The sequence below is a fragment of the Rhagoletis zephyria genome, unplaced genomic scaffold (genome assembly GCF_001687245.7).
Source record: "Rhagoletis zephyria isolate East Lansing unplaced genomic scaffold, Rhagoletis_zephyria_1.1 Rzeph_scaffold_02172, whole genome shotgun sequence".
NCBI classification, from domain to species: domain Eukaryota; kingdom Metazoa; phylum Arthropoda; class Insecta; order Diptera; family Tephritidae; genus Rhagoletis; species Rhagoletis zephyria.
The window spans coordinates 47,048-57,348 of NW_016159256.1; positions in this window are offsets into that span (position 1 = coordinate 47,048).

Here is a 10,301-nt window from a genome sequence, read left to right on the forward strand (position 1 = left end):
TAGAAAAACTTATTGACTTTCACATAAGGGATAACTTTCTCAGGAATAAGCCTCTGTGTCAGAGTCAGCACGCATACCAGGCAGGCAAATCTACTATTACTGCAATACATAGCCTATTTCAAGTCATTGAAAAGGCGTTGCGGTATAAACAGATAGCTTTGTGTGCATTCCTGGACATATCAGGTGCTTTCGACAATACGTCTTATGAAGCAATATCGACAGCTATGATACGAAAGGATATTCCTGTCCTTCTAACGGATTGGATCATAAGCATGTTGAGGTCCAGAACCATAATAGCGGAACTAGGAGACGACAGGCAAGCAGTAAATGCCACCCGTGGCTGTCCTCAAGGGGGAGTCTTATCGCCCCTACTTTGGACACTGGTTGTTGACGAACTTCTTGAAAAGCAAAATGGCAATGGATTCAAGGCATATGGATATGCAGATGACCTAGTCACCTACGTTGTCGGCTGGAATGAGGACACAATTTGTTCCAGATTGCAAGCTGCGCTCAGTCTAACGGAAGACTGGTGTGATTCAAAGGGATTGTCAATAAACCCGCAGAAGTCCACCGTTGTCCCATTTACCAATAGAAGGAAAGTCAACTTGACTAAACCCACTTTGGCAGGGACAGAAATTGAGTTCTCAGAAGAGGCGAAGTATCTAGGGGTAACTCTGGACAAAAGGCTCAATTGGAACTCACATCTCCTTAACATTACCAACAAGGCTACAAGGGCGTTTTATGCCTGCCAGAGACTCCATGGTAAAACTTGGGGAATATCACCCAAACTAACGTATTGGTCTTTCAATACGGTCGTGAAACCTGTTGTCACATATGCGGCACTGGCCTGGTGGCCAAAAGCAAAGAAAGCAAGTGCGTGTGCCACCTTGAGCAAGCTACACCGCTTGATCTGTGTGGCCATCACAGGAGCTATGCGCACCTGTCCAACGGATGCCCTCGGTATAATTACAGGCATTCCTCCTCTATCTATTCTGATAGAAAAGGAGGCCTGCTGGAGCTCCATACGGCTGCCCAATGTAATCAGCATGAAGAGTGGAGATCTTTGGGGTCACTTGGAGGTTCTCAAGCCTTTTCTGGATGATCCCGCTATCAAGCTCACAGATATCATGCTACCGAAATTATCCTTTGATAAGCCCTACAAGGTCAGAATTCCTGAAAGGGACTGCTGTAAAGCGATAATATCTATGATTGACAAAGGGTCCCAAGTATGGTATACCGATGGATCAAAGATGGAAGACGGGAGTACTGGGGCAGGCGTGCTTGGACCAAGGTTCCAGAAAAGTCTGCCAATGGGCTCATACCCAACCATATTCCAGGCGGAGATCTTCGCAATCGAAGTCTGTGTTCGAGAATGTCTTCGGAGAAGGACAAACGGGGCCAGAATAAATATTATGTCGGATAGCCAGGCAGCACTAAGGGCCTTAGACTCATTTAAAACGACATCAAGGCTTGTGGACAGTTGTAAAACTCTTCTGAATAGCCTAGGAGCCCATAATAGAGTTACGCTGTGGTGGGTCCCTGGGCATGAAGGGTTTGAAGGCAACGAAAGGGCTGACTATCTCGCAAAACGTGGGGCCCAAACGCGAATGCATGGTCCCGAGCCTTTCTGTGGTACATCTATAGGATACACTGCAGAACTACTTAGGAGTTGGGAGGAATCTCAGATTGCTGCCCACTGGCGTAAGTCAAAGGGAATGAGACAATCAAAGAAATTCATAACTCCTTCCAAGAGGAACTCAGAAAGACTCCGTGAACTCAGCCGGGAGGGTCTTAGGACTATTACAGGCTACCTGACAGGACACTGCAAGTTAAGGTACCATCTAAACAAAATGGGGCTTTCTGTAGAGACGGACTGCAGGTTCTGTGGGCTGGCGGAGGAAACCTCGGAGCACATTCTGTGTGACTGCCCGCGTATCATGAATAGCAGACTGATGCACCTTGGGGAACGATTGTCTTCTCCATCCAAGATTTGGAACACGGCACCCTCCAATGTGCTTAATTTCTTGAATAGCCTAAGGTTGGAGTGACTACAATCAGGGTTTAGCACAATAGATCTTTTAGGTCGCAGCGCGAGTATACCCGACGTACTAATAATAATATAGGTATTTTTAACAAACGCTGTTGGTTTTTAAATAAAAATTCAATTCTAAGTTAACTAATTTTTGGCTTTTCATGTAAATTGCTAAAAATCCTAAAATATATATGCCATTAAAAAAAAAAAAAAATCGGCATGCTATAAAAAACCAAAGATGTATTTTATTTTAACATACCTAGATATTCAAAAAATAACATAATTATTGGAAGGGGGAAACAAAATTTAAGTATTGCAAGCCTGTGTTATTTTTGGTAAATTGTCTGCCGTGAGAAACAGCTTTTCATAAAAACACAATCACCGTTCGGAGTCGGCATAAAACTGTAGGTCCTTCGCAAAGAATTTCGAAATTTGTTTATACTGGCAATGAAGTATCTCTGTGCACAGCCTTCCTCAGTGAACCCAGAAAGTGAGTTTAGTGTATCGGGTAGCATTTATGTTGAAAATAGAAATCGATTTTAGCCCGATAACTCGGAAATACTTATTTTCATAATAAAAAATATTAAAATTGTTTACTTTAATTACTAATGGTATCTAACATTAAATTGGACTATAAAAATAAAAAAAAATAAATTTCTTAACTAGATTTTTAAATAAAATCTTCTATAATCGAAATCCGGAAATCCGGCCAGATTTTAGTTAGTATACGGCCGGATAGTCGGATAACAGCAAAAAAGCCGGATAAGCCGGATGACGGATATCTACCGGATACCCGGCACATCCCTAAGAAAACCTTTACTTCGAAGCCCTGCTGTATCGTGTTTTAAAATGCATAAGCACTGCAGTCGATCCGCAATAAAAGAGAAAACCGTTGCCTTTTTTTGATATTTGTATTTGGTGATATGGTAAATTCCGATTGGAGGGCGGTCTTTGAGAATCTTAAAATAAATTACATATATATTGGATATGCAGTTGAATGCAATTTGGGCCAAAATGGATTTATTCAAGCAATTTTTACTAAATACTGAAAAATGTTTGTGCAATGTTGTTTGAGGTTGCATACCGGTGCTGTGTTAATACTCTTCAGTGGTACATTTAAATGTCAGATATTCCGTGGATGACCTGGATGACCTAACTAAAAACTTGATTGGAGTCCGATTTAAGAGATCGATACTCACTTATAGTGGATAGAGCTGGGATACTATCGATATTACTGAGAACTGTCGCCACTATCGATAGCTTTGGAAATTTGTATAGAAATTCGAATTAAAAAGCTTGAAATTTTAATGATTTTGTAGTTCTTTATGTTTTGTACAACTTTTATAAAAAACTAGCTTTTACCCGCGGGTTTCACCCCACATCAGAAGGAATTAAAGGGGTCCGAAGTTATGGCTGATAAAAAATTCCACGCCTATATTAAGTGCTATGCTTTATATTACAAACTCATTTGTATATACCTTACTATAAGCACCTACCATAGATATGTCTGCATACCAAATGTCATGTTTATGTGACTTATGGTTCCGAAGTTATAGCCGGTAAATATTCCACGCCTTTGGGATTCGCCACGCTCCCTTTCACAGTCTCATTTATATATACAGTAAAACCCGCTTAAGTACCTCGATGCGGGTACTTAACGAACATAATTATTGATATATTTACAATTTTTTGTTAACTTACATAAATATGTAAATAGTTGAATAAAACATGAACATTTAATAAAGTATACGTAGTTTAAAACCAAGCCCGTAACATTATTTAAACTAGGGATGCGCGATACCGATACGATATTCAATATATCAATATCGTTGTTCAACATATCGGTTAATTTATATAGGCTTCTGAATTGAAAATAAAATTGAGTACATAGTTGAAAAATGTGTTCGTTCTCACATAACAGCTTTTGGCGTAGTAATCATGAAGAAATGAAAATATCAAAATTTCTTAAATCAGTAGCAATTTTCAAGAAATAAATGCTCGTAAATTCTACAGCAAAGGCAAAGTACTTCTTGCATAAAAATAATATTAGTTAACTAAGACAATCCAGACAATCCAGACAATCTACAGGAGGAGAAGCTCGGCCAAACACTGACCTATGTGTAAGCGCCAATCTATTATTATTATTATTATTAAGACAATCCAGAGCTGCTGTATGGGATTTTAGGCTTCAGAAGATTCAATTGAAGTTTTGAGGTCATCTGGAAAACCAATTGAACGGTACTACGTATTTGTACTTCACATCTAGAAATACATGCATATATATATATATGAAAAGGGGTGTCTTTTGAAAATATTAGTCTTGCTTGTGAGAAGGAGTAAATCAAAGTTGCTGAACTCAGTTACTATTTCTTCAAACTCATTAAAGTGCATCTTATCCAAAGTAACTTCATTATTTGAATTTATGCTTATTGCATTTTAATTACAAATATACGTGGTGCGGAAAAGAAATATATCTGTATTAACCATTTTGTTTTCGATATTTCCGATATTCAATATATCGATATTATTTTAGTAGATATATCGGTATCGGATATTGTGAATTTAGAATATCGCGATACCGATATACCGAATTTTCATTGGCGATACGCATCCCTAATTTAAACACATAAACAAATAAAGAATAACTTTTTTAAGAAAATAGATAAAGCAATAGTATGTCATTTTTATAAGAATTAAATTCGTTAAAAAGTCATTAATTATACATATTTATACATACATACAAACAGTGTTGGACATATCATTTTGGACCAAATTCAAAATGATTTTGTTTGCCACTTGTGTTTATTTATTAAATTTAAGATTTTCCAATTAAAATACAGTTTATTCCCTAACAAATACCGTATAAACCTAAGCTTAAAATTTTGTAGAACACTCAAAGAAAAAAAATTCACCAAAATTTAAAATTTTTTTCTCAGAAGTGTTTTCTGATTATACAGTTTTATAGCCCATTAAATTTTAGTGTAATAATGTGGAAGATTCAAGTGGCTAAAAATTACCGTTGATTTTTTAGAAGGTTGCCGAAGGTGTGTAGTGCTGCCACTGAGTTTCAAAATATGTAATTATTTTAAGGAATTATAAGAGAGCACTTAAAAGAGGAAAATTATAAGTAAAATGGTAAATGGGGTACGAAAAATTTAGGTACTTACGCGGGTTGGGTAAATACATAAGTGAGGAGGTACTTAAGAGATGGATTTTCTTCAGATTACATTCAAAAATTCACGGTGCCCAAAAATGTTGGTTACTTAAGCGGGGGGTACTTAAGCGGGTTTCACTGTATACCTTACTATAAGCACCTACAATAGATATGTCAAATTTCAAGTTCATGTGACTTACGGTTCCGAAGTTAGAGCAGATTAAATAATTCACGCCTATGGGAGGTGCCACGCCCCCTTTTCCAATACCGCCCATTTTTTCCCATGAGTATGAAATTAATTTTATTTATCTCGACACCAAGTTCCAATGCTCTACCGCAAATATTTCAAGAGATATACAACATGAAGATTTTAGTTAGTATAGGAGGTGCGACGCCCTCTTGTCCAGTACTGCCTTTTTGTTTCTATGCCTATAACCTTCCCTTTAACTATTCCGCTTGTAATTTTTCAAAATTAAATAGGTTACTATCTGATATCGATTGGGAATGTGTTTTGGCTAGCTCCGATGTGTCCAATTGTTCTACTACTTTTAAAACTATCGTGCATCGGTTTTGTGTAAGTAATATACCAGTTATTAAAAAAGGAGTTATAAGCTACCTTGGTATAATTACGAATTAAAAAGGTTAAAGAATCTAAAGAATAAATTCTTTAAAAAGTTCAAGAATACGGGAAGCCAGATCTTCTTTTACATTATCAAAAACATCTAAAGAAATTTAATTGCTTAGATAAATTCCTTCATAGAAATTACATACTTAATGTTGAATCAAATATAAAATCTAGCCCGAAGACTTTTTGGCAGTTCATTAAGTAGAAGAAATCTAGTTCCGGCATACCTTCAGCTGGTTTCTTTCATGACAAATTTGCTCGATTTCCAGTTGATGTGGCATGTCGGTTTGCGGAATTCTTCAGCTCTAACTTTAGTTCTGATGACCCAACCAGATTGTGATTTTGCGGCGAGTTCTTCTCTTAATTTTGGGTCTTTAAGTTTGTCGTCGAATGACGTTGCGAGTCTGTAACCGTCTGTAAAAACTGACATTGATGGTTTGGCAGGTGGATTATTGAGAAACTGTCCCTCTTTAATTTTCCCATTTTTCCCATTGAAGTTATTTTTTAATAAATCACTAGCTTCTGGGGTATTTATTGATGATTGGAAGATGACTTCTATTGACCCTCTTTTTAAGAGTGGGAATAAAAGTGATGTATGTAATTATCGGGCAATATTAAAGTTATCTTTGGTGTCCAAACTCTTTGAAGATATAGTAGTAGAAAAAATGTATTTTGCAACTTAGGGCTTAATTTCACCCAATCAGCATGGCTTTGTTTCTAGTCGCTCAACGGTCTCCAATCTAGCTGTTTTTACTGAGACTGCATTGCATATTTTCAAGTGGATATCAAGTTGATTGTGTTTACACAGATTTCTCGAAGGCTTTCGATAAAGTTTCACACTCGATATTAGTTAGCCAGTTAGCATGTTTGGGTTTTCATTCCGACTTCTTGCGTTGGATTAAGTCTTACTTAAGTAACAGACGCTGTGTTGTCACCGTAGATGGAACAACTTCAGAACCTTTTATAGCCTCCTCTGGGGTTCCTGAGGGGAGTATATTAGGTCCATTGCTTTTTGTTTTATTCATAAACGATACTTGCTTTACTTTTGCAAATTTTTTGCTATATGCAGATGATTTAAAAATATTTTCGATCATAAAGAACTCATCTGATGCGACAAAGTTTCAAGCTGAAATTGATAACCTGCATCGTTGGTAATATTTAGTGCACCAGTGCAGTGTCTTTCTTTGAATGTTAAAAAAATGTTTCAAAGTCACCTATGCAAAAATTTGCAATATCGTGGCTACGCCTTATAATATTTCAACTACAATATTAATTTCTGTCAACGAGATAAAAGACCTTGGCGTAATTTTTTCTTCAAATTTTTCTTTTAATAGCCATATTTGTCATATTGTTGCAAAAGCTTACGCAATGCTTGGATTTGTGAGGCGAAATACCAAAAATTTTTCTGACCCATATACCCTCAAACTGTGTTTTACGTCTTTTGTTCGCTCCAATTTAGAATATGCTGCAATTATTTGGAGGCCTTGCCATAAAAACATGATAAATCGAATTGAACGTGTTCAAAAATCCTAAAGTTCGCTTTGCGCAACTTAAATTTTTCCGAACCGTTACCATCTTATAGTTCTCGCTTACTATTAATAAATCTTAAGTCTTTGGAGATAAGAAGATCTGTTCTCTCTTTGTCTTTTACGTTTAATATTATTATTGGTGCTACGGACTGCNTTAAGTCTTTGGAGATAAGAAGGTCTCTCTCTCTTTGTCTTTTACGTTTAATATTGAGAAAATTTATTCAACATTCCTCGGTGTAGCTTACGAATTTTTCCCCCATTTTTTGGGGATAATCACAAAACAGAAAATGCACGTAATGCTCCTATTGCACACGCGATTAATGAATTCAATATGATCTCTAAAAATTTAATTATTGATTTTTCTTGCTCGATAAATGTTTTCAAAAATCTGTTGAACTCAATTTTATAAATTTTATTTCTTTAATTACACAGGTTTACAAAAAAAAGTGTATGCATATTAAACCAAACCTATATATCCCTATGTTATTCGACATGCTGAATGCGAATCCGAGGTCCGTTAGCCTCCATCACGTCAGGTTCGTGGTCATTTGAAGGTCAAGTAGGGAAAAATTCATTGAATAAACCTGAAAATTCAATAAAATTCATCGGAATTTGACCTGGGCATGACCTCCAGATGACCTTGAGGAATCAAGGGACCTCCATACTCGGTTTCAGTGACAACAAAAACTATTTTTTTTTTTTTTAATTTTTATTGAATACATTTTATGTGCTATTTGACCTTCTAATGACCTCGAAGCTGACATTATGGAGGTTAACGGACCTCGGATTGGGGTTCAGCGAATGTAAAACCTTATGTATATGAATTTTTCATTTTCAATGAATTTTTCCCTACTTGACCTTCAACTGACCACGAACCTGACGTGATGGAGACTAACGGACTTCGGATTCGCATTCAGCGTGTCGAATAACATAGGGATGTATAGGTTCGGTTTAATATGCATAAGCGTTTTTTTTTTTGTAAACCTGTGTTATCAATTAATTTGAATTTTGTTGACTAATCTGTATGGAACTTTTGTATGTTCATAGACTCAATAAATAAATAAATAAATAAATAAATAAACAAACAGACATTCATATTTATATAGGTATATAGATTAGTAGACACTAAACAAACAAAAAAATAGTCAGAACTGCTAAAAATGTTGTGGTGCTATTATTTTAACTAGGACTATATGCGTTTTCTTATAATATGGTAAAATGTTAAAAATTTCCTTTGTCCGGATTTTGATATGCGCTTCCGCATTCGATCTCAGTTGAACTTTTTAACCGACTTCCAAAAAAGGAGGAGGTTATCAGTTCGTCGGAATATTTTTTTTTTTTTGTATGTGTTACCGCTTAACTTTGGACCACGTCAACCGATTTTGATTATTCTCGAAATTCGGAAAGGTAGTGTCTCAGAGATGGTATGAGTTGTCAATTTAAGCGAATATCTTTTGTTTTGTAGTATTAGAAATGTGTTATTACAGCCAATTTCACTTATTTGTTTAGTTGAAGTTTATTTTATTATTATAAGAAGTTCTTTTTGATGTACTCAAATTTAAAAAAAAATTATATAATCTCTTTAATTTACAAATTAATTTATAAATTTAATAGTTATTTAATTTTCAAGCAATTGAGCGTTTCAATTCAATATCTTTCACGACGATGTTTTCAACTATAGTTTCGAAAACTATCGAGTGGCGGTACTATCGATAGTATCCCGGCTCTAGTAGTGGATTTTTTGCATACATAGGTACACACATTTCTTGGTTCTGCATAATGGTACTGTAAGTTATAGCAAATATATTTGAATTCGATATTTATTGCAAGAAATCATGGCACTTTATATATTTTACGATTTTTTTTCTAAATAACGTGTCGATATCGGATAAGTTTTTAGTGCCGATTTAATGAGTACCGTGATCTCTAAATAATGATTTGTCCCTGCAAGTTTTGATAAATGAATTCAATATGTTTGGTCGCTATCAAAACCTGCCAGGGGCATTGACTTCTTATTTGTAAAGAAATATATGGTTTACGGTTGAAAACCAGCACGCCCAGTGAGCAATCGGGGCTATATTGATACGGTGACATTAAGTTTCGTAAGCCTGGGTCAATTACTCATGAAGGTCGCTAGTTTTCTAATCTCTGCACGCCCAGTGAGCAATCGGGGCTATATTGATACGGTGACATTAAGTTTCGTAAGCCTGGGTCAATTACTCATGAAGGTCGCTAGTTTTCTAATCTCTGCATGTGTTTCTAGGCAGAATATTCCATGACTATGCTGTGAGTATTTTTTGCTGCCTGCTAGATCTAACGATGGTCGGTTATATATCACCAGATCGACCCGGGGTAACCCGGTCAAGAACCGTCTTGATAGAAAACGTATTGTGAACGAATACCAGGTTGAGACCGGTATTAAGTGGGATTTTGAGGTGGAATCACTTCAATGGTAGAAGTGGAATGGTGTGGTCAGAGAGGAAGTGGGATAATGATGTTTTTTACGAAGTGGTTGGTGGCTCCTGGACCTCGGTTCCTTCGTTGTTGGCACGAAATAGGACAAATTTTACGAGGGGCCTCCTAACTTGTCTTTTCTCCGTCGCGATGTCCACTACACGCACTCGGTTGTTGGAACCGGGGTGTACGTTGACAACTTTTCCTAATATCCACTCGTTAGTTGGTTGATTATGTTTCGTACCCTTGGTGGGACGAAAGTAGATCTAACCTTGTGCGGGTCTTTGAAAGTTGGACTTTAAAAAATATTGATGTCTATTGTTGGTGGTGGGACTTAACTGTCGGATTAAGGGAAGGTTCATCTCGGCATGGAAGAGTGCTGAGTTCGTGGTCCGATGCGATCCTTTTGTAATGTTGTTTTGCATATTCACCCGAATGGTTTTGAGAATCTGGTATCGAGCTTTATCTTTTTTAGCCGAATTTAAGTAAGACTCCGGCTTGAAAGAA